Consider the following 18,977-nt stretch of genomic DNA (forward strand, 5'->3'; position numbering starts at 1 on the left):
GAACAGAATTCACAAATTACGTATGTTTTGTGTGAATGTGTGTGCATACACTCATATATAACATCTAACTTGATAGGTATTAAAATCAGGCCGTTTGTAACCATAATGACTATATTGGTTGGAACACTTGAAGAACGAAATAATTTCACACCTCAAAATGAACTGGAACAGTAACATTTTTCATGTCATCATATGAGCTTCAAAACATTGAATGAAATAAATGCTGTATGATGAAATGGATCAGAGAACATTATAATGGCATAAATGACGCTTTAATGACACATGTAATAACAATAGATATATAATCATTATGTTAGTTAAATCATGACAAGACACATCAAACTGGTACTGATAGATGTATATCTAATATGTAAAAAATCAGTATTTCTTAGTACTTGAGATAGGTTTACAGGAATTCGGAATGAGATGTTTTAATCTGAGATCAAATTATTAGGATGCAGTTTACTAAAGTAGAACTTAAATCATCTTCAAAAGTTTGGTCATTCGCAAGCTGAATCAGATCTCACTTATACTGCTGTAAACAGTATGAGGATATATAACGGAACATACCACTTAAGTGATAACAACTCACTGTATATTGAATGGAGCGGAATTTCGATGTACATCGTTCAGAATAAACAAGCTGATTAAATGTTGATGGATTCCATCACTTTGACAGTGGAGTGGATTTCGACTTTGTCATACTGAAGTTGATTTACAGCTAGAATCTGTCAATCAGCTGTTCAATTACCATCCAATCAGCCTGTTTACAGGCATTTGTAAAGTCGCACTTTAAGATTGTGGTGTCTTCCCACTTTGCCAGTTTCATTGTCAAGCAATTAATTAAAGTTAATGGTGCACCAAAGGGGATTAGTAGGAGATCCAACACTTTGCCAATTTATTTCATTTTACAAAATTTAAAAACATATATACTATTCATGTTACATATAAAGTTACAGATATACAACAATACACAAATTATACATATATAACTAATAGTCACATAACGTTTTTTAACATTTTTATGATATTAAGCAGATGATAAGGGTTATAAGTTCAGTTACAGATAAGTAAATGATACCTATAAAACTTATAATGATGCAATGTCATTTTAATCAAATACAAACACAATACAAATATTTACAATCGCACTAAGTGGGAGACAGCATAAGAAATTGATAATTGAAGCTACAAATTGTGAACACTTATTGATTAAACTTGTTTTGCATGTGGTGAACACTGTTCATGGCTCACCACGCTCAGAAACGGTTCACTCTCACTTAGCCAGAGTCTTCCTAAAAAGGTCTTGTTAAGACAACATTGCACTGTGGCTAGGTGAGAGATGCGAGCCAGGTAATTAGCATTAGCCACTGAAGCGTGAGCCTTTGTCCTAGGGCTATAGTGTATATCTACAATGCAACACGATTGAAGATGCATGCAAGTGTGTGTATAGTTTAAACAATATTTATTCTTGTACCACTAGTAGTGTACAGTGGGATTGACAAACAGTGTTCCAATATATTAATGTCGCTCCCCAAACTAATACATATTACAACAGTCCTTCACAGATTAGATAATGCAGTGTCCAAGTTGCTGCATCCCAGTCTAATACGACAATGTAAAATTTAGTTATTTCTCAATCCACAGTTATCATTTAATTATTGACTTTTTAAAATAAATTGATTTCTTTGATGAATTCTGATTAATGCGTTTTGTAAATAGATATATTTAAAGATTGGTAATTGAGATTAGTAAGTTAGATTGTTAGTGGCTGTACCCTCAAAGGGGGTTAAAGTACTGTAAAAAGTTTGTCGTCCTGAGAGGGTAGGTAAGTCCCAAAACTTTCAAAGTAAAATGTAAATATACCATATTTTAAACGTAGTATCTTTGTTCTTTAAACTGCCGGCTACATTTTCCTACAACCGCCAGCGGCTGAAGGGATGGTGTAAATCCAGTTAGCAAAAGTAATGTAAGTCCTCATGGTTCCTAGTATGGTGATCTACCTTCAGTTGTTGGCGATCTATAGCTCGTGTTTTGTACTGTATTGTCCTCTTTAATTGAAATGTTTTAGCTTTGCTCGCTAGTTGTATTCATATCTGTGATTCTCTAGTATTTTGATTTAAACAGTATTTTTATTTCCCGAAAGACATGTGATAAAAATAAAACATGATTAAGTTACAAAAAGGAAAAAGGATCAGCAAACAGGCTGCATCAGCCTATGTAAATGCTTCTCCTAAACATAATCTTGCAGAGAATGATTTTATAAGTACATTTGTGGAAATAAGTAATTCAATAATTTCAAACTAAGTAAAGCATATGGTACCACACTTTATGGAAAACGGTTGGTATCATTTAAGAAACTGTAAACCGATTTTATTATTAATTCGTTTTCATACTGGGACAAAGATTCATCGCCGCTTAGAATAGCATGTAAACTTATATTATTTTGAAAGAAATACTTATTAAATCTAAACCTATCATATAGAGGACACTGAAGGAAATAATGGTAAGCATCTTCTCGAGTGTTCCCACAGGAGCAGGTGCGGCTGTCTGACAAATATCTATCAAACAAGAGAGAATTACGATCACTGCAGCCCAGGCGCAAACGAAAGAGACCTCGCCTGGGACCATACGATATATAATTCTTAAATGTTGGGGATAATGTCACGTCACAAGATATACATTTCTTAAATTTTGATAATGATTCTACATTTCTAATATTGATGTCAAGCGAATTCCATGCCTTAACAGTAGATGGGAGAAAAGAATTATTAAAGTAAGATACACGCCCTGCATTACATTGGAGATTATCGGAGTTTCGCAAATTATAGAGGCTTTGATTAGAAACATTTGGTGGTACCCATATTGAGAGATATTGTGGTGTTAACCCATTTACCATTTTGTAGAACATACATAATTTATGATAGTGGCGTCTTTCGACTAAAGAACAATATCTAGTATTTTTACTGTCCATCGTCGACAGGTTTTAATCTTCAAAATATTTTCTCTTTATATTGTATAAATTGGTTTCGTCACGATATGGCTGAGATATTGCCGATGTGATGTTAAATATTAATTCACTCACTCACTCAATCCACAGTTCTGCACAATTTCGTGTCCACTTGGCTGTCCCAACGCCCAGTGTCACTAGACAATTGGTCCATACAGCAATACATATGTAAATGGAATTTGTAAGTGTAACAGTTAAACTGTTACCTTGTCGTACACGTGTTGAGTGGTATTGGCACTGTTTATCACTGATATAAAGTGGATGCAAACATACATAAATAGGCTGGACTTAAGAACTGGTCTTAACAAGCAGCAAAAAAAACATGACTTTAGAACCGATTGTTGACTTTGTGAAAAGGCTAGGATTTAGAAGTGGTTACTGGCACTCAATGATTAGGCTGGTATTCAGAAGTGGACACTTGCACTCGATATATGTGGTGTCCATGTGGGTGAAATATTACAACCAAAGAAGCATCATTTGTCAACATTTGTCAGCCACCATCAACATAATTTTCTTAAAACACTACATCTTTTGCACCAAGAATATTTTTATTTGCAATCTCTGTAAAATGTAAAGAAATTCAAATCCATGTAATACCATATCAAGGTATTTCACTTTAATATAAGTTTAACTCATCTTACAAACTGAGCACACGTAATATGAAAAATGTAAAGAATTTCAAATAATACCATCCAAATGTGTCTTTATACAAAATTCACGAATCTCACTAATTGAGCATTTTGTTGATACAGACTATATGGCTCATCTTGATATTCGTTATGAAAATACTAACCCTGGTCAGCCAGATCCCGCTCTGGCTATGTGAGAGACCTTTTTTGACAGAATCTGGCTACGGGAGAGGACACCTCAGAAACTGGCAGCCATACATGACCTTGCTACTTAGGGTGTTAATTATAATCTGATATTCGTTAACTGTGGTCAGATTAAGTACTGTACTGGCAAAGTGGGAGTAAATCAAGAATACTGATCAAACAAGCATTGGGTTACGATGGGCGTTGTGTTCTTAATGCAGGTTTTTGACATTTTCAAAACAAATATAAGTTCCTTCGCGAGTTGTTATAAGAGGATAATCCGGATTATGCTGATGAGAGCACACCTAATGAGGTGAGGTGAAATTGGGTTTAACGTCGCTCTGGAGAATATTTCGCTCATATGACGACGTGCATGCGTGTGTATGTGTAGGTGCGGCTGCTTGTACTAGCCCAGACTTAAAATGGTTTTATAGTGCTAGCCCACTGAGATACCATGCCGCAGTGAAGCATGAATACCCCACTCAGACACATTATACTGACTCCGAGCCGACCAGTCCTTGTTGTACCCATTAATGCCAAGCGCCAGGCAGGGACCAACAAGTACCATATTCTAACGTCTTTTGGTATGACGCGGTCGGGGATTAAACCAGCGACCTTCCGCTCTACGGGCGGACGCTCTAACCACTACACCACACCTAATGAGAAAAGGAGACAAATATATGCATATAGTGATTTTTTTCAGTCTCAGTTCACTTAGTATATGTACATTAAAATATAAAACACATAAAATATGTAGAAGGCGTAAGCCACTAGTGGTAACGGGGAGACTACATAGACATATTTTATTTAACCATGTTACAACATGCTGCATTTTACAGGAATTATAACTAGTTATATTGGTTTATGCCTGATTCTGACAGTCCCAAATTCGACAGTGAAATTTCACACTTCTGTAATTAATCTTGCTAGTTGTCCCAATTTTGACTGTGAGCTTACTGGTCGTCCCAATTTTGAGTCCACGGCTCATACATGTTAATTAAGCCCTGATTAGTCAGTGATTGAGGGAGCTACTGTAACAGAAGCTTCGGAGAGTCAAACTTGATAAGACTAAAACAAAAAAGACTTAAACTAAAACAGTCTATTCTTGAAAGTCAATCACTTCAAAGTCTATCACTGAGCAGCTATGTCAGCCAGCACACTGACACAGGCAGAAAGATATGACGCTATAACGCCATGTCATGTATTCCAGACCAAGTTGGTACAAAGCATTTTCAACACGACGTCTCTTCTTCTGTTTCTGTCACCCCAAGCGGTATCAGTGTTCATTAATGTTACTTGTTCTGTACTTCTCTCAGTTTATTGCATTCACATAATAACCCTTAAATGGTACAGCTAATTATCCTAGTTTTGGCTTCACACCATAATGGATCAGTCACCAAGGCGCTGTCAAAAATGGGACACTACCGTCATATTACATAATATTACCAAATATTACCAAATATTACAAAAGTTTAAATATACATACATATTTATACAAGTACATTATAAATTTATTAAAGATGTATAAGAAGAGCAGCTGAATCAGGAAACTGTCTCACAGATAATTTTCCACTTTGAAACTGATGTCTCAGTTCTTGAAGACGACGATCCAGGTATCGGTACTTCTTCTTCGTGGGTTGTCTTTGGCCTCCGGCATATTACACCAACGAGATGTAGGAATAAACTTATGTTCAAGTTGAGCATTGGCCATTTCGAAATCGAATGTACACTTTCGTGCTTCTCATAATATATCCCCATGTAGTTAAATGTGCTCATCATTATGATTGTTTTGATCATGTTTTGACACGTTCGGCTTCCGTGTGCGATGTGTTCACTTCCATCAACCACCAGCCTTGGAATAACACGTCATATGAGATTAGTCATGTGCTAAAATAACACCCAAACTTCAAGGCGTACCGCTTGTCGACGTCCTGAGCCTTATGAAAATCGAAAGGTCGGCTTCCTGAGCCGACACCTTCTCAAACTATTGTCATATAAGTCATATAAGTTAATTCATGAGCATTAGAGATCAGATTGGCTTGCTTATTTTGGAATTTAAAGGGCCACTGATCCAGAGCAAGTTCCGTGGACTGGTTGTTGCTTTTGTTATTGTTTTTCTCCAGTGAGTACCCCGGATGATATCCCAGAAATCATGACTGGTTCGTTACCTCTGCAGCGCGATGTCGTCCCACGAGGCCTAAAATTATTCAATTAGGTAGGTACAGTTCATTAGGTCTACTCTCATTTGTGAGACTCCCAGTTATGAGACAGTGGAGTAGGTAATTAACAACGAAAACACACCATAGTCCCCTGTCTAATGGAATGGATTCACCCTAGCTAATTACTGATTTGCTATGTAACTGAATCTTGTGGAGGTAACTTAATGAAACTTTATAAGATAAATTGATTAACATACTCAGGTAAATGTCTTTAATAATTAAACACTTTGAGTAGGTAATTTCGTGATCAAAGAGAAATTAATTTACCTACTCAGATTTACTCCGTGTCCGAAACTACAAACTATAGTTTAAGCAATAACTCTGAAATTTACAGTCGAAATGCCCCTTATGTCAAACCCTTTCTACCCGACACAATAAACTTATGGAATGCCCTACCAAATTCCAAAGAGTCATGCAGTCTCAAAGAATTTTAAAACCTAATTACAAAAAAACGAAAACAAGATTTATATTGATCTTAATTATGGCTTTTGTTTTCGTCAAAACGTTCATTGCTGCCTCAGGCTCGGATCTAGCGACCCAAACGCCAATAAGTATAACAGACATTTAATAGACAGTGCGTGTTGCTCTTGTGGATATCAACTACCCGTTATAACCTGGATATATTTTTGAACGGAAACAAAGAATTTACTCCCTGTGTAAACCAGAAAATAGTTGAATCCGTCCACAATTATATCATCAAGACACAACCTTCAAAGTTTCACAGGGAAATACTGAAATTAACTCAACCTTCTCGTGATTGATTTATATTAATTATTACATAACTGTAACTGTAAGTCTTTAATTATGACTACTTAGAGAATAGTTGTATTTGGTGTAATCTGTATATATTTATATGTACTTAAAAATATATGTATGCAATAGTCAATATCGATGACGTCACATCCTCCATTTCATTTTATATTTTGTGTTGCATGGGAGCGGTGTTAACATAAGCAGTAATACTTCACCAATCCCAATTCATTTTCATAAATAATAATAAAATATGCTTAAACCATAATGACTTTCAAACTTCATAATAGTCAATAATAATTACATATTCTTCTGAATAAATAAAATATTCAATGAACTATGCCTCCTGTGGGTACTGTGCTGGGCTGATCCGACTTTCATTGTATGGATGTGGAAACACCACCTATGTGCACTGAACCATTACTTAATGTGTCTCACAAATGTGAGGACACCGTTCATTAGGCTATATGGGACTTCATGCCTCACTGGTTTTATGGGATTACGGTCCATTACTGACCACAGAAGGGGTGAATCATAAGAAACAACACAAATCAAATATGATTGTGAAATATAAATTTTAACAGTGATTTATCACATCTGTATCACTGGTTTTATTGGATAAGGGTGGATTGACCACAGGAATCATGGCAACATATTATCATGTATTATGTTATCACAACAAAATCTGTATCATTTAGCATATTATCACAGGTGACAAAGTGATATTGTTAATGTTTATTCATGTTCCCAAACACCAAGTAAGTGGGATACTGAGTCTGTGTACTCCAGGACAGTGATGGTGCCAGTGAGTAGCCTGGTCTTGGCTCGCAGCAAGCCCTGGCCTACTGCTACATAGCGTTCACGTGGGTCTCAGTTCTTGCCTGGTCCAGGACTGTTCTCTTGAAGTCGTCTATGTTGAAGACGTAGGGTGGTGCTTCATGGTTGTGTCCAGATCCAATCTTCAGTAGGCGATCATCTTGTGTGTGAATGGATCCTTTACAGCGTGGCACTGTGCATGTCCAGTAGCAGATGTCATCTACCTGTCGGTTGACTTTAAACTTATGTCCTGCATAGTATGCAAATCTGCCGTCACGAGCATTGGGAAGGTATCTGACATTAACTTGTGCATTCGCCATAGCTATGTAGATATGTATATAGCTACAAACATACATACTTATAGCAGGTTTCTTCCTTCTCATGTTAGTGAGGTGAGGTGAAATTGGGTTTAACGTCGTGCTTAGAATATTTCGCTCATATGACGACGTGCATGCGTGTGTATGTGTATGTGCGGCTGCTTGTACTAGCCCAGACTGAAGCTGGTTTTATAGTGCTAGCCCACTGAGATACCATGCCGCATCGAAGCATGAATACCCCACTCAGACACATTATACTAACTCCGAGCCGACCAGTCCTTGTTGTACCCATTAATGCCGAGCGCCAGGCAGGGACCAACAAGTACCATATTTTAACGTCTTTTGGTATGACGCCTTCGGGGATAGAACCCGCGCCCTTCCGCTCTCCGGGCGGACGCTCTAACCACTACACCGCGGAGGCGGTCTCTCATGTTAGTTGGAGAAGGAAACTGAATAATATACACTCTTGTAAATATTCCTCCATTAATAATAGGTCTAATCTATAGCAAGTTTCGCCCTTCTCATGTTAGTTGGGTACGTAAGTCCAAAAACTTTCAAAAAATATGTTTTTGCTTACCCGATTTTTAAACGTAGTATATTTGTTCCTTTAAATTTCGGCTAAGCTTGTCCTACTATCGCCAGCGGCTGAAGGGAAGTGTAAATCCAACTAGGGTCCATACAGGTAGCAAAGGCACTGTAAGACCCCATGGTCCCTAGTATGGTGATCTACCTTCAGTTGTGGGCGATCTATAGCCCAATTTTACATTGTATTGTCCAGAAATAATTTTCTACTTTTAAAGATATATGTTAGCTAGTTTTAACTCAATCTGTGATAATCTAGTGGTTTTACTGTCCTTCGTTGACAGGGTTTTATATATTATATGTATGTATTATAAATTTAAAACTAGTTTTAGTCACGATATGTCTGAAATGTTGCCGATGTGACTTTAAATCTTAACTCACTCACTCACTCATGTTAGTTGGAGAAGGAAACTGAATAATATCTACTTCATGTAAATACTCCTCCAGTTATAATACATCTAATCTTATTAAGATTAACAGTAAGACAAGTCTCATTACTAAACTAACCCTAACAGAGTGACCCCCGTCCACTGATCAGTGGCCTCTCCCACTCTTGTTTCACGCCCCAATTACCTCATTAATTATGTCATGTGGGCAAACTGTAATTAGGGCTTGTGGGATTTATTAGGTGTGAATTTGAGGCCTTGCGGACTGTAACCTGCTGCGCCACCCTCATCCGCAATTGATAGTAAAAGTATAGACTGATCAAGAAAGATTAAATCTTATTACTCGATAATCTTATGTTGAATTATGTAGACTTTGATGAATAATTTGGTTTCTCATAAAAAAATATTCACTTGGATAGATTTCATAGTTATGTTGACTTTAAGAAATTGTTAACGTAAATGGACGTAGAATTTGATTGAAGAAATAATTTGACCTTGAATTTGGTGAGAAGCCTGATATAATAGCATTATTTTGAAAGTAAGGCTAACTAAGTACATGGGGAGTCTTGGGGAGGGTAGTGAGCTTGGGTTCACTACTAGTCAATCTGAATGTTGTATTCAATTGCATAATTTTGATAACAAATGACAGCATTTTAAGTTTAACCATCTGCCAGTGGTAAAAAATGTTAGGACTGAAATAACGAAGTCACTGTACGTCTTTATATTTTGTCTTACAATCCTAATTAGTTTGTACTATCATATTTGTTTGCATTTTGAAACTTAATAGAATGCTTATACTTAGTGAATTTATAACATGATTGTAATATCTAGACATTTTATAGATTGCCAACGTGTATCATATGTTACACACACACCCCCTGAGTGCGACTTAGAGTATGTTGTCTATCTCATTACACTTCACTGCAAAAAAAAAGATTCTGTTGAATGCCATAACAAATAAATGAAAACAAAATGCAAATATTAAAACAGACTAAAGTTATAGCAACAACATCAGGCTATTACCTTGTTCGGGGAATGTATCCATCAATTTCCTCATAAAGGAATGAGATGGCATTCATCTGCGGCTGACAAAGTTTCCTATTCCATGCCGTGTCTTTTAACAGTCTAATATGCGAAAAAGTGATCTATCGTTTCAGGTTTTTCACATTGGTGTATAGTCCCGTTGGTCACCCAAGATAGCACACCTGGCAACTAATTGCATGATATCCGCCATTCTATAAAAAAGTAATTTAGTTAGCCAATAATGAGCAATCAATCAATATATTGGCGGCTAATCCTTTGAAGGAAGGACGTTGTTTTTACACAGGCACTTTACGACAGGGTGTATTCAGATGAGTGAATCTACATACATAAACACTACCTTTTGACAAATCCGCTGTGCAGGATAAAGCAATTAATCAATCAGCGTGTTATCGGTTAATCCTTTGATCGATGATTGTTTTGTAACTCAGCTGATAATTCCTCTTGCTGCACTTCCATTCGCGTATTACATAAGATGTAATACATTTGCCACATCAGACATCAATTTATAATGATGAGTATTTACTCCAGACACAAGATATCCCAAATGGGAACCTTTGTCGGGTAATCTGAGTGGTGTTATCACCAATTATACCTTTTATAAATTCATTAACTGACCATCAAGTGAATGATGACAAATAACATATGTGTAGGTTTACCACCAAAACAAGGGTTACAGCAAGAGCGTAGTAATCGCTGTATTTGCATGCAAGTTTTATTGCCTGAAAAAAATTTAATAACTTATGGGCCGACACTGTTTTGAGGATACGAACGAAACTTCATTGTTACATAAGAATTATATATAAGCATTTGCTGTGTACTTAGTTAAAAACTGTATATACCTATGTACCGAAGTAAAATTTCAGATTTATTTTGCAAGGCAAAGTGGGGTTGTTTAGTTTATGGATTCAAATATATCAAATGATATCATCATATTTTTACATGATTAAATATTGAGGTAAAAAACACAGAAATAGGATCAAATTGGATCAGTCACTATACCATCAACACATTTGAAAATGTGAAAATGCCTACACTGCTGGGATACTTTATTACAATCAGACAAGAACTACCGGGGATAGTTTCAAATATCGGCATCTGATGGGCATCCACAGTTCCTAATGTCCCACTGATCAGGTTGATGAAATTCAGTCCCCGCGCCCGTCACAGTCGAGGGAGCAGGGGCTGACCAGTTTTTGCAGCTAGGTTTCGTAATTAGACTGTTGGCGAGAAACTTTAATCGCTCTGGATCAGTGGCCCTTTAATGCTATAAACTAGAATCTCATAAACTATTTGTGTCTGGAATCATCTGTGATATGAATTTGTGTACTGATTTCTCTAGAAATAATTCAACGTGATCTAAAGTGAATAATGTATTAAACATTTAGTCACCTTTTGTTGTAAATGACGAAATTAATAAGTTACTATATTTAAGAAGGAATTCATTTGGGTTGTTTTCGCGGGGTGTTCCTCTTTTGCCAGTCGGGGAAGTTGTTTATTTAGGGATTAAGAGGATCACCAGACCATGTTAATTAGCAAGACAATGGTGGGGGATGACCAAGCCAAGAACGGCACAAGTGGACTATCATTTGTATTTTTATGTTCAGCATACATAAATGACCCAGAAAACGACAATACAGAGAACTTAACGATAGACTACAGAGATCTTCAAGCAGGAAGGAAGACCATGATAGAATATGGAGATGCTGTTTTTCGTCTTGTTGGACTTTAAAGTCAATTGTGTATGAACCATCATTGTGGATATTGATGATGTATGATTGTGATTAGTACCTTATCAATTTCTTATATTTACGCTGTTACATAATGCTAAACATTGTGTACAGTTATGTATGTTATGTGTCATGTATGATTGTGAGTAGTAATTTATCAATTTATGTATGCGAACATAAAAATACAAATGATAGTCCACTTGTGTCACTTGTGTACATGGCCTGTGGTCTGTTCTCACTGTATCCTTGAGGGCGACAAGGAAATGGTCTCTGTACCTTGCGATAAAGTCGTCTCTGGTGTTAATCTTTGCTCAACAAGAAGGATAGCAACATCGCCAATGTGTATCGCCATTGAGATGTATGGGGAACATGGAGATGTATTGAGAAAAGCCATGTAATAACTGTACCAAAATCATTCCCTCTACTGGTGAAGGCCGTGTGGGATTAGTTAAACAAACAAGCCCAGTCGACCATGCCTCATAATCCTCTTACTCTTTAAATAAACAACTTGCCCGACTGGCAAAAGAGGATACCACCGTTTTTGCCTCAGTCCGCCCGTGTGTGGACAACATAAGCAATTATCTATTAACAAGTTCATGATATTTCGTGAATACATCAATTGCATAACACCATCTCTGACCATAAACCCAAACGGCCCATCCCTTGTGACGGGTGTTAATTGGACGGTACCAATTAGAGAATGTACTCTACAACGATTTGTCTATTATTCCCTGGCAAGGGTTCACTTTTATGACATGTAATAAACCCTGCCCAGTCAGTCAGTGAGTCCGGCAAACTTTTTTTAATCAATGATGTAACGTAGGTCTATCTAATTTGTGTTTATACAAACAGTGTCAAGGGAAACATTATTTGCGCTTCTGTTGATAACAGCAAAACATGGACTTAAAACAGTTTTTTAGAAAATTCTAGCCATACTAGGGGCAAATATGACAGTCAATATCAATTTTTGACACTTAGAACAAGAAGGATGCAGATGAGTGAAGTTATATTATTATATAGAATTGCCTCTCAGTTGATCGCATAGGACGGCGAGTAGAAAACACTTACTTTAAACATGATCCCAACTTTCTTAAAAACAGCTTTGGTTTGTTTTCTTTTGGTAGGCATGTAATTAATCCTTGTTTCTGGGTAACTGATACATTTTCATTTAGATATGCATAATTTATCAAAAATGTATTTAAATCTATCCAAAGGAATTTTATCAATTCGTTTGTGAAACCATCTGGGCCAGGACTTTTTCCATTTTTCATTGTTTTCAGTGCTTCTAGTGTTTCCTCATATGTTAGTTCTCCCTCTAAGGATGCGGCACTGTCTTCGTTTAGTTTTGTCAAATCACGAACTATGAAGGATCTGTTTAGTAATATAAGTTCCCTTTTAGTTAATGCATTTTTAAAAGAATTAGATTTGTTAAATGATTTGTAAATAAATGGTATTTTAAACATGGAAGTGTAAATTAGCAACTGCGATTGTTAGTGGCTGTATCCTCAATGGGGTTAAAGTATCGTAAAATTATTGTCCTCCTGAGAGGGTACGTAAGTCCCAAAACTTTCAAAGTTAAATATTTGCCTACCCGATTTTTAAACGCAGTATATTTGTTCCTTTAAAATTCGGCTAAACTTTCCTACAATCGCCAGAGGCTAAAGGGATGGTGTAACTCCAGCTGCGGTCCATGCAGGTAGCAAAGGTACTGTAAGTCCCCATGGTTCCTAGTATGGTGATCTACCTTCAGTTGTTGGCGATTTATAGCTTATTTTTATTATGTGTTGTCCCCTTTGGTTAAAATGTTTGAGATTTAATTACTAGTTTTACATATATATCTGTGATATTCTACTGTTTTACTGTCCTTCGTCGACAGGTTTTTTATAATATATATATTCCATTTCAATGTAATACGATACGGCTGAAATATTGCCGATGTGAGGTTAAATATTAACTCACGCACTCACTCACTCGTCTAGTTTTGGTATGTCATATTTGTTCAACAAAGAATCAAAATTAATTTTGTGTGCAGTTTTCATTTTTTATAAGGTTTGGGTTTCCTTTAGTATTTCTTCCTGATCTTTAATGGTTGATCCATCATTTTTTAAAAATTTCTGAAATAGATTTGTTTAGAAAAATTCTTAATTCCAAATTCAAAAACATATTTACTTGATTTTGCTTTGGGTCTAATGAAAGACCCGTTAGTTTTATTTGTTTGAAAATCATTAAGTTCAGTCTTTGTATCAATATTCTTTTTAAAATTTCGTCCTTGATCTGTAAACAGCCATTGTTGTCCAGTTCTATCTCTAAATCATGCAATACTGTTTCTAGGTCATTGATTCTACTCTTATCTTTTTACTTCTTTTTTTTTTGATGTGTAGTAAATTGTTAAGCCTTTAATTTCCATAAGAATGATTTCCCACAGAAGTTAATCATTAATTTGGTATTGTGAATTTTGGTCTTCTGTTTTGGAGTTATATTTATTCAAAGTGTTTTTAATAGTATCCCTGACTAGTTGTATACTGGCCACATAAAGAAACTGTGCACACAGAAAATATAAATATAGGCACACAGCATATTTATACATAAATACATTTGTAAACATAGCAACTATTGGACGCTCATGCACGTGCCAGGCGACGTGACGTCAATGACGGTGGCCTAAGGCCTTGCAATGTGTTACTGCACGTGCATCCCGTACAGATGCACACAACATGTGAAACTCTGAAATTGCTGTCACTGTCGAAAGCTTGATCTTTGGTCATTCCAACTTTCACCAATTCACATGAGAAGTCACATGCACATCATGCCAAGATTAACATCTGCTCAACGTCATGAAGCCATTGGAATGGTTCGAGCAGGAATGAGCCAACAACAGGTGGCATCACATTTCCAATGCCATCGTAACACGATATCTGCATGGGTCAGGCGTTATCGAAACAGTAATGACGTCGCCGGCTACCCACGTTCTGGGCGTTCCCGACGTAACGACGCCAAGACAGGACAGATGGATTCGGGTGACTCATCTCAGACACAGGTTCCAGACAGCAGTGGCCACGCCCCAGACCATTCCCCAGGCCTTCAATGCTCATTTGGTAGCCTCTATGTGTCTTCGATGCACTGCTGTGCTTCACGCACACGGTGGTCATACCCGTTATTGACTTTGTGACTTCGTCGTGTGACCCCCTACTCGATTTTGAACTTCTGACGTCATCGTTACGGATATTGTTCATGTTCTTTTGACATTTTCTTGTGGTCAGATACTTCAGCTTATAACGTGTCTACATCATTTCGTCTTTGCTGTGTTGTATTCCAATTATGAAGGCATTTCTGTGTGCAGTTTCTTTATGTGGCTAGTATACTTACTTTAGATCTTGCAATAAAGAATTGAATTTCCAAATACCTTTTCCTCTTTGTGTTTCAGATAGAGATAGTGTCATAGAAATAAGTGAATGTCTGAATCTATACTTGCACGTATGTCCCACTTGATTACATTTTGTAGTACATTTTGAGAGGTCAAAAAATAATCTAATCGAGCTTTTTTAATTGGGGTAGGTTGACGCCAGGTTAATCTTTTCTCGAACGGGGTTTGTTTCCCTCCATGGATCTTTCAAATCTAGAGCATGTATCAACTCTATAATTTTTTCTCTAGCTTTTGGATTGTTGATATTTGTTGATAAGTATCTTTCATAGGATCTTGTACTAAATTCCAATCTCTGCATGAGATAATTTGTTTCCCTCCTAAGCGTGCCACGTGATCTTTAATAATATCATACAATTCTGGTGTATCTTGGTTTGGGCCATATATGCTTGCTATTGTGTAACCTTGTTCACGTATTTTTACTTTTAATATTATATAGTTTCCTGAATCATTATCGGCAACAACATCTTCAACTTTGAATTCAGAGTTATTATTAAATATAACCGCTGCTCCTCTCGCATTACTGTTAAACGATGTCATACAGCACTGATTGTACCCCCATTGTTGCATAATGATCTGTTATTGATCTTTAGTAAAATGTTCATCTTGTAAACAGTATATGTGGGGGTTTTTCCTAGGTGAAAAGCGAAACGCCTTATTTCTAAAAAATATTTAAACCCCTACAGTTTAGAGACATAATCTTATTTATTTTTCCTTTTCAACTATTTTCAATGATGCGGATTATCTCTGGATTTATCAATGTTATGTAGTCATAGCAATAGTATAAAATGGGATTTGTGAAAATGTATATATCAGTAACATGTTTTGTAGATTTTTCGTTATTCTGTATATGGAAACAAAAATTTAAACATTTCAAAAGTATAGATATAAAAAGAACTTCGAACATCTGAAAACCAAGATGAATTTGTGGTTTTTGTGATTAACACTCTTTGATTTTTAAGAGTGAGTGAGTTAAAATTTAATCTCACCTCGGCAATATTTCAGCCATATTGATTTTTAAGAAGTTAGACATGTGGTATTTAATTATGATGCAACTACGAGAGTATGTGCACCCTAGCTCTAGCTCCTAGATATCATATCATTAGTACCGTTATACAACTATAAAGAGCATGTTACCATTGATGTAATATCCAAATCGCTATGCAACTAGAAGGGTGCGTTTACCATAGATGTAATACAATAAATATTGTAGTGTCAGTATCGGTAAGAAATCAGAATTCTACAGGGATCTTAACCGAAAAGATGAGAAAAAGTAATACGAAGTGAATATATCAAATAGTTTCTGACCTTCATCCATATGTTCCCACGTTTCTATGAATATGAAAACATTCGGTTATAAACTCCTTACTGCGCAAAACATACAAAACTTCTTGCATTGTCTTTTGCGTCTAAAATAGAACTGTGCACCTTGACTCTACATGTTTTGACAGTCAACACTCGTTTGTAACTAGTGAGTGAGCGAAAACTTTACATTGCATCGACAATATTCGGCCATATAGCGATGAAAGCAACTTAATCAATTGAAAATATCTGACAACAAAGGGCAGTAAAACCAAACAGACTATCTCAGATATATATTGTAAAACTAGTAATTAAATCTAAACTACTTTAACTATAGAGGACGATACAACTGAAGGTAGATCACCGTGCTAGGGACCATGGGGATTTACAGTACCTTTGCTACCTGCATGGACCCTAGTTGGATTTACACCATCCCTTCAGCCTCTGGCGATTGTAGGAAATATTTAACCAAACTTTAAAAGAACAAAAATACTACGTTTTAAAAATCTGGTAAGTATAAATTTAGTTTTAAATGTTTTGGGACTTACGTACCCTTTCAGGAGGACAATAAGTTTACAATACTTTAACCCCTTTGATGGTACAGCCACTAACAATCAAAGTTACTAATCCAAACTACCAATTATTAAAATAAATCTATCTACAGAACATGTTAATCACAATTCATCAATTAAATCAATTTCTTTTAAAACCCCAATAATTAAATGAAAATTAACCGTGGTAAAAAGATCCTTAACTGTTTTTACATTGAAATATGTATCTCTTATGATGGAGAATCCAACAGTCAAGCAGGACATGCTTGACTGTAACTGTCTCAACACAAGGGATACAAAACGGAGAATCTTCACCTTTTTAACAGGTATTTGTGCAGAATGACACATATGGCCAATGCGACATCGTCGTATAATGACCTCGTCAAATCTGTACTGACAACCCGAGTAGATGTAACCAATATAGGGTTTTATTTCATGTAATTTATTGATACCCACTTGGGTGTCCCAGTTTTTCGGCATCACGGATGTACGATCTATTGGTAGCTTTGTAATAGGAGTGTGGAATAAGAAGTGGTGTCACAGATTTGTTGAGTGCTGACTTAGCAGCAAAATCAGCCTTTGTGTTCCCAGAAATACCAACAAAAGACGATGTCGCATTGGCTAGTTGCAAGATCATTATATATTTCAATAATTTCTATTAAAAGTCAATGTTTGCAAAAAAAAACATTGTTAACAGCCTGAAGGCAATAAATTTAACTAGAGTCAGAAAAGATTACGTATTGTACATATTCTGGTGTCTATTAATATATTTAAGAGCTGTTAGTATTGCGTTTGCTTCTGTTAAAATAGAGCTATTGTCCGGTTATCGAGAAGATATTGTTCTGGATCCAACGACAGTAGCACAAGCCACTGCGCCACCATCCTTGGATCCATCTGTAAATAAGGATTCATATGTAATATATTTACTTTTTAATTGATTATATTCGTGTTTACATTGTGATTCATTAGTTTCTGATTTTTATAAACTTTGTCCGTGTCAGGTCAACGTGTTGTCTCACTAATTGCCAAGGAGTAGAAGAAAGAAGACGGGAAGGAGCTAAAGTTTCGAGCTCAATGCCGGCAGCAGAAGTGCATGATTTAATTCTAAGCCCAAGATGCGGAACAAGAGAAGACTTTTTGTTGTACAAATGCTCATAAAGAGGATTAAAACACAGTTAACTTCAGGGTTAGACTCGATAGAATATAGTTTTGTAATGTATTGTAAAGATAATTTTATACAGCGTTGTGTAAGAGAAGGCTCATCTGCCTCGACGTAGAGGCTGTCAACAGGAGAAGTTCTAAAAGATCCAAGACAAATTCTTAGACCTTTGTGGTGGACTGAATCTAATACTTTTAGGTTGCTTTTGCCGTAATCAAGTTTGGAGCGGATTAGTGATCTATATAGGTGTAGAAGGGTAATTTGATCCCCTCTGCACTTTGAATTAGAAATTACTTTCAATAAATCGAGTTCCTTCAGGGATTCATTTTAAGGTATTTGATATGCGGAAGAAACGTTGAATGGGAGTCAAAAAATAGATCCAAGAACTTGGCCTCCTGTACAACATTGATGGGAGTGCCATTTAAAACTAGTTCTTGGCCTTTATGGGGATTATATTTTATATTGTATAATGTATACAATTAGTTTTTGATTTAGAAAATTTACAGCCGTTTTCAAGACACCATTTATTATTTTGTTTAAACACAAGTGCAGTTGCCGTTCAATAGTATGCTTATTTTTACCTCGACAAGAAATATTAAAATCATCCACAAAAAGTGATCCATCAATTGAATCATTTTAAACCTTGGATAAACTGTTGATCTTAATACTAAACAATGTTACAGACAAAGTACATGTACTGCCTTGTGGGACACCCTGAGCCTGATTATAATGGTCAGACAGAACTTGAAATTGCCTGTCTGATAAAAACTGTGACATAAATAGAGGTAAACGACCCCTTAAACCAAAATCATGTAAATCCTTGTGAATCCATGTAGAATGCGCTGCTTCCAGGTGGTATCGTATGCTTTCTCGAGATCGAA

At 36.2% G+C, this 18,977-nt stretch overlaps 1 long non-coding RNA gene across 1 annotated transcript; it reads right to left on the minus strand.

The window, feature by feature from the left end:
* Positions 1 to 921: 921 nt before the first annotated feature.
* Positions 922 to 13,529, minus strand: LOC124273768. The gene is made up of 3 exons (XR_006897735.1): positions 13,408 to 13,529; positions 1,557 to 1,560; positions 922 to 932 (listed from the first exon to the last, which is right to left on the minus strand). It is a non-coding gene; the product is annotated as an uncharacterized LOC124273768 (long non-coding RNA).
* Positions 13,530 to 18,977: the final 5,448 nt, after the last annotated feature.

This window comes from Haliotis rubra, unplaced genomic scaffold (assembly GCF_003918875.1).
Source record: "Haliotis rubra isolate DU_JTF1 unplaced genomic scaffold, ASM391887v1 Scf184, whole genome shotgun sequence".
NCBI lineage: Eukaryota > Metazoa > Mollusca > Gastropoda > Lepetellida > Haliotidae > Haliotis > Haliotis rubra.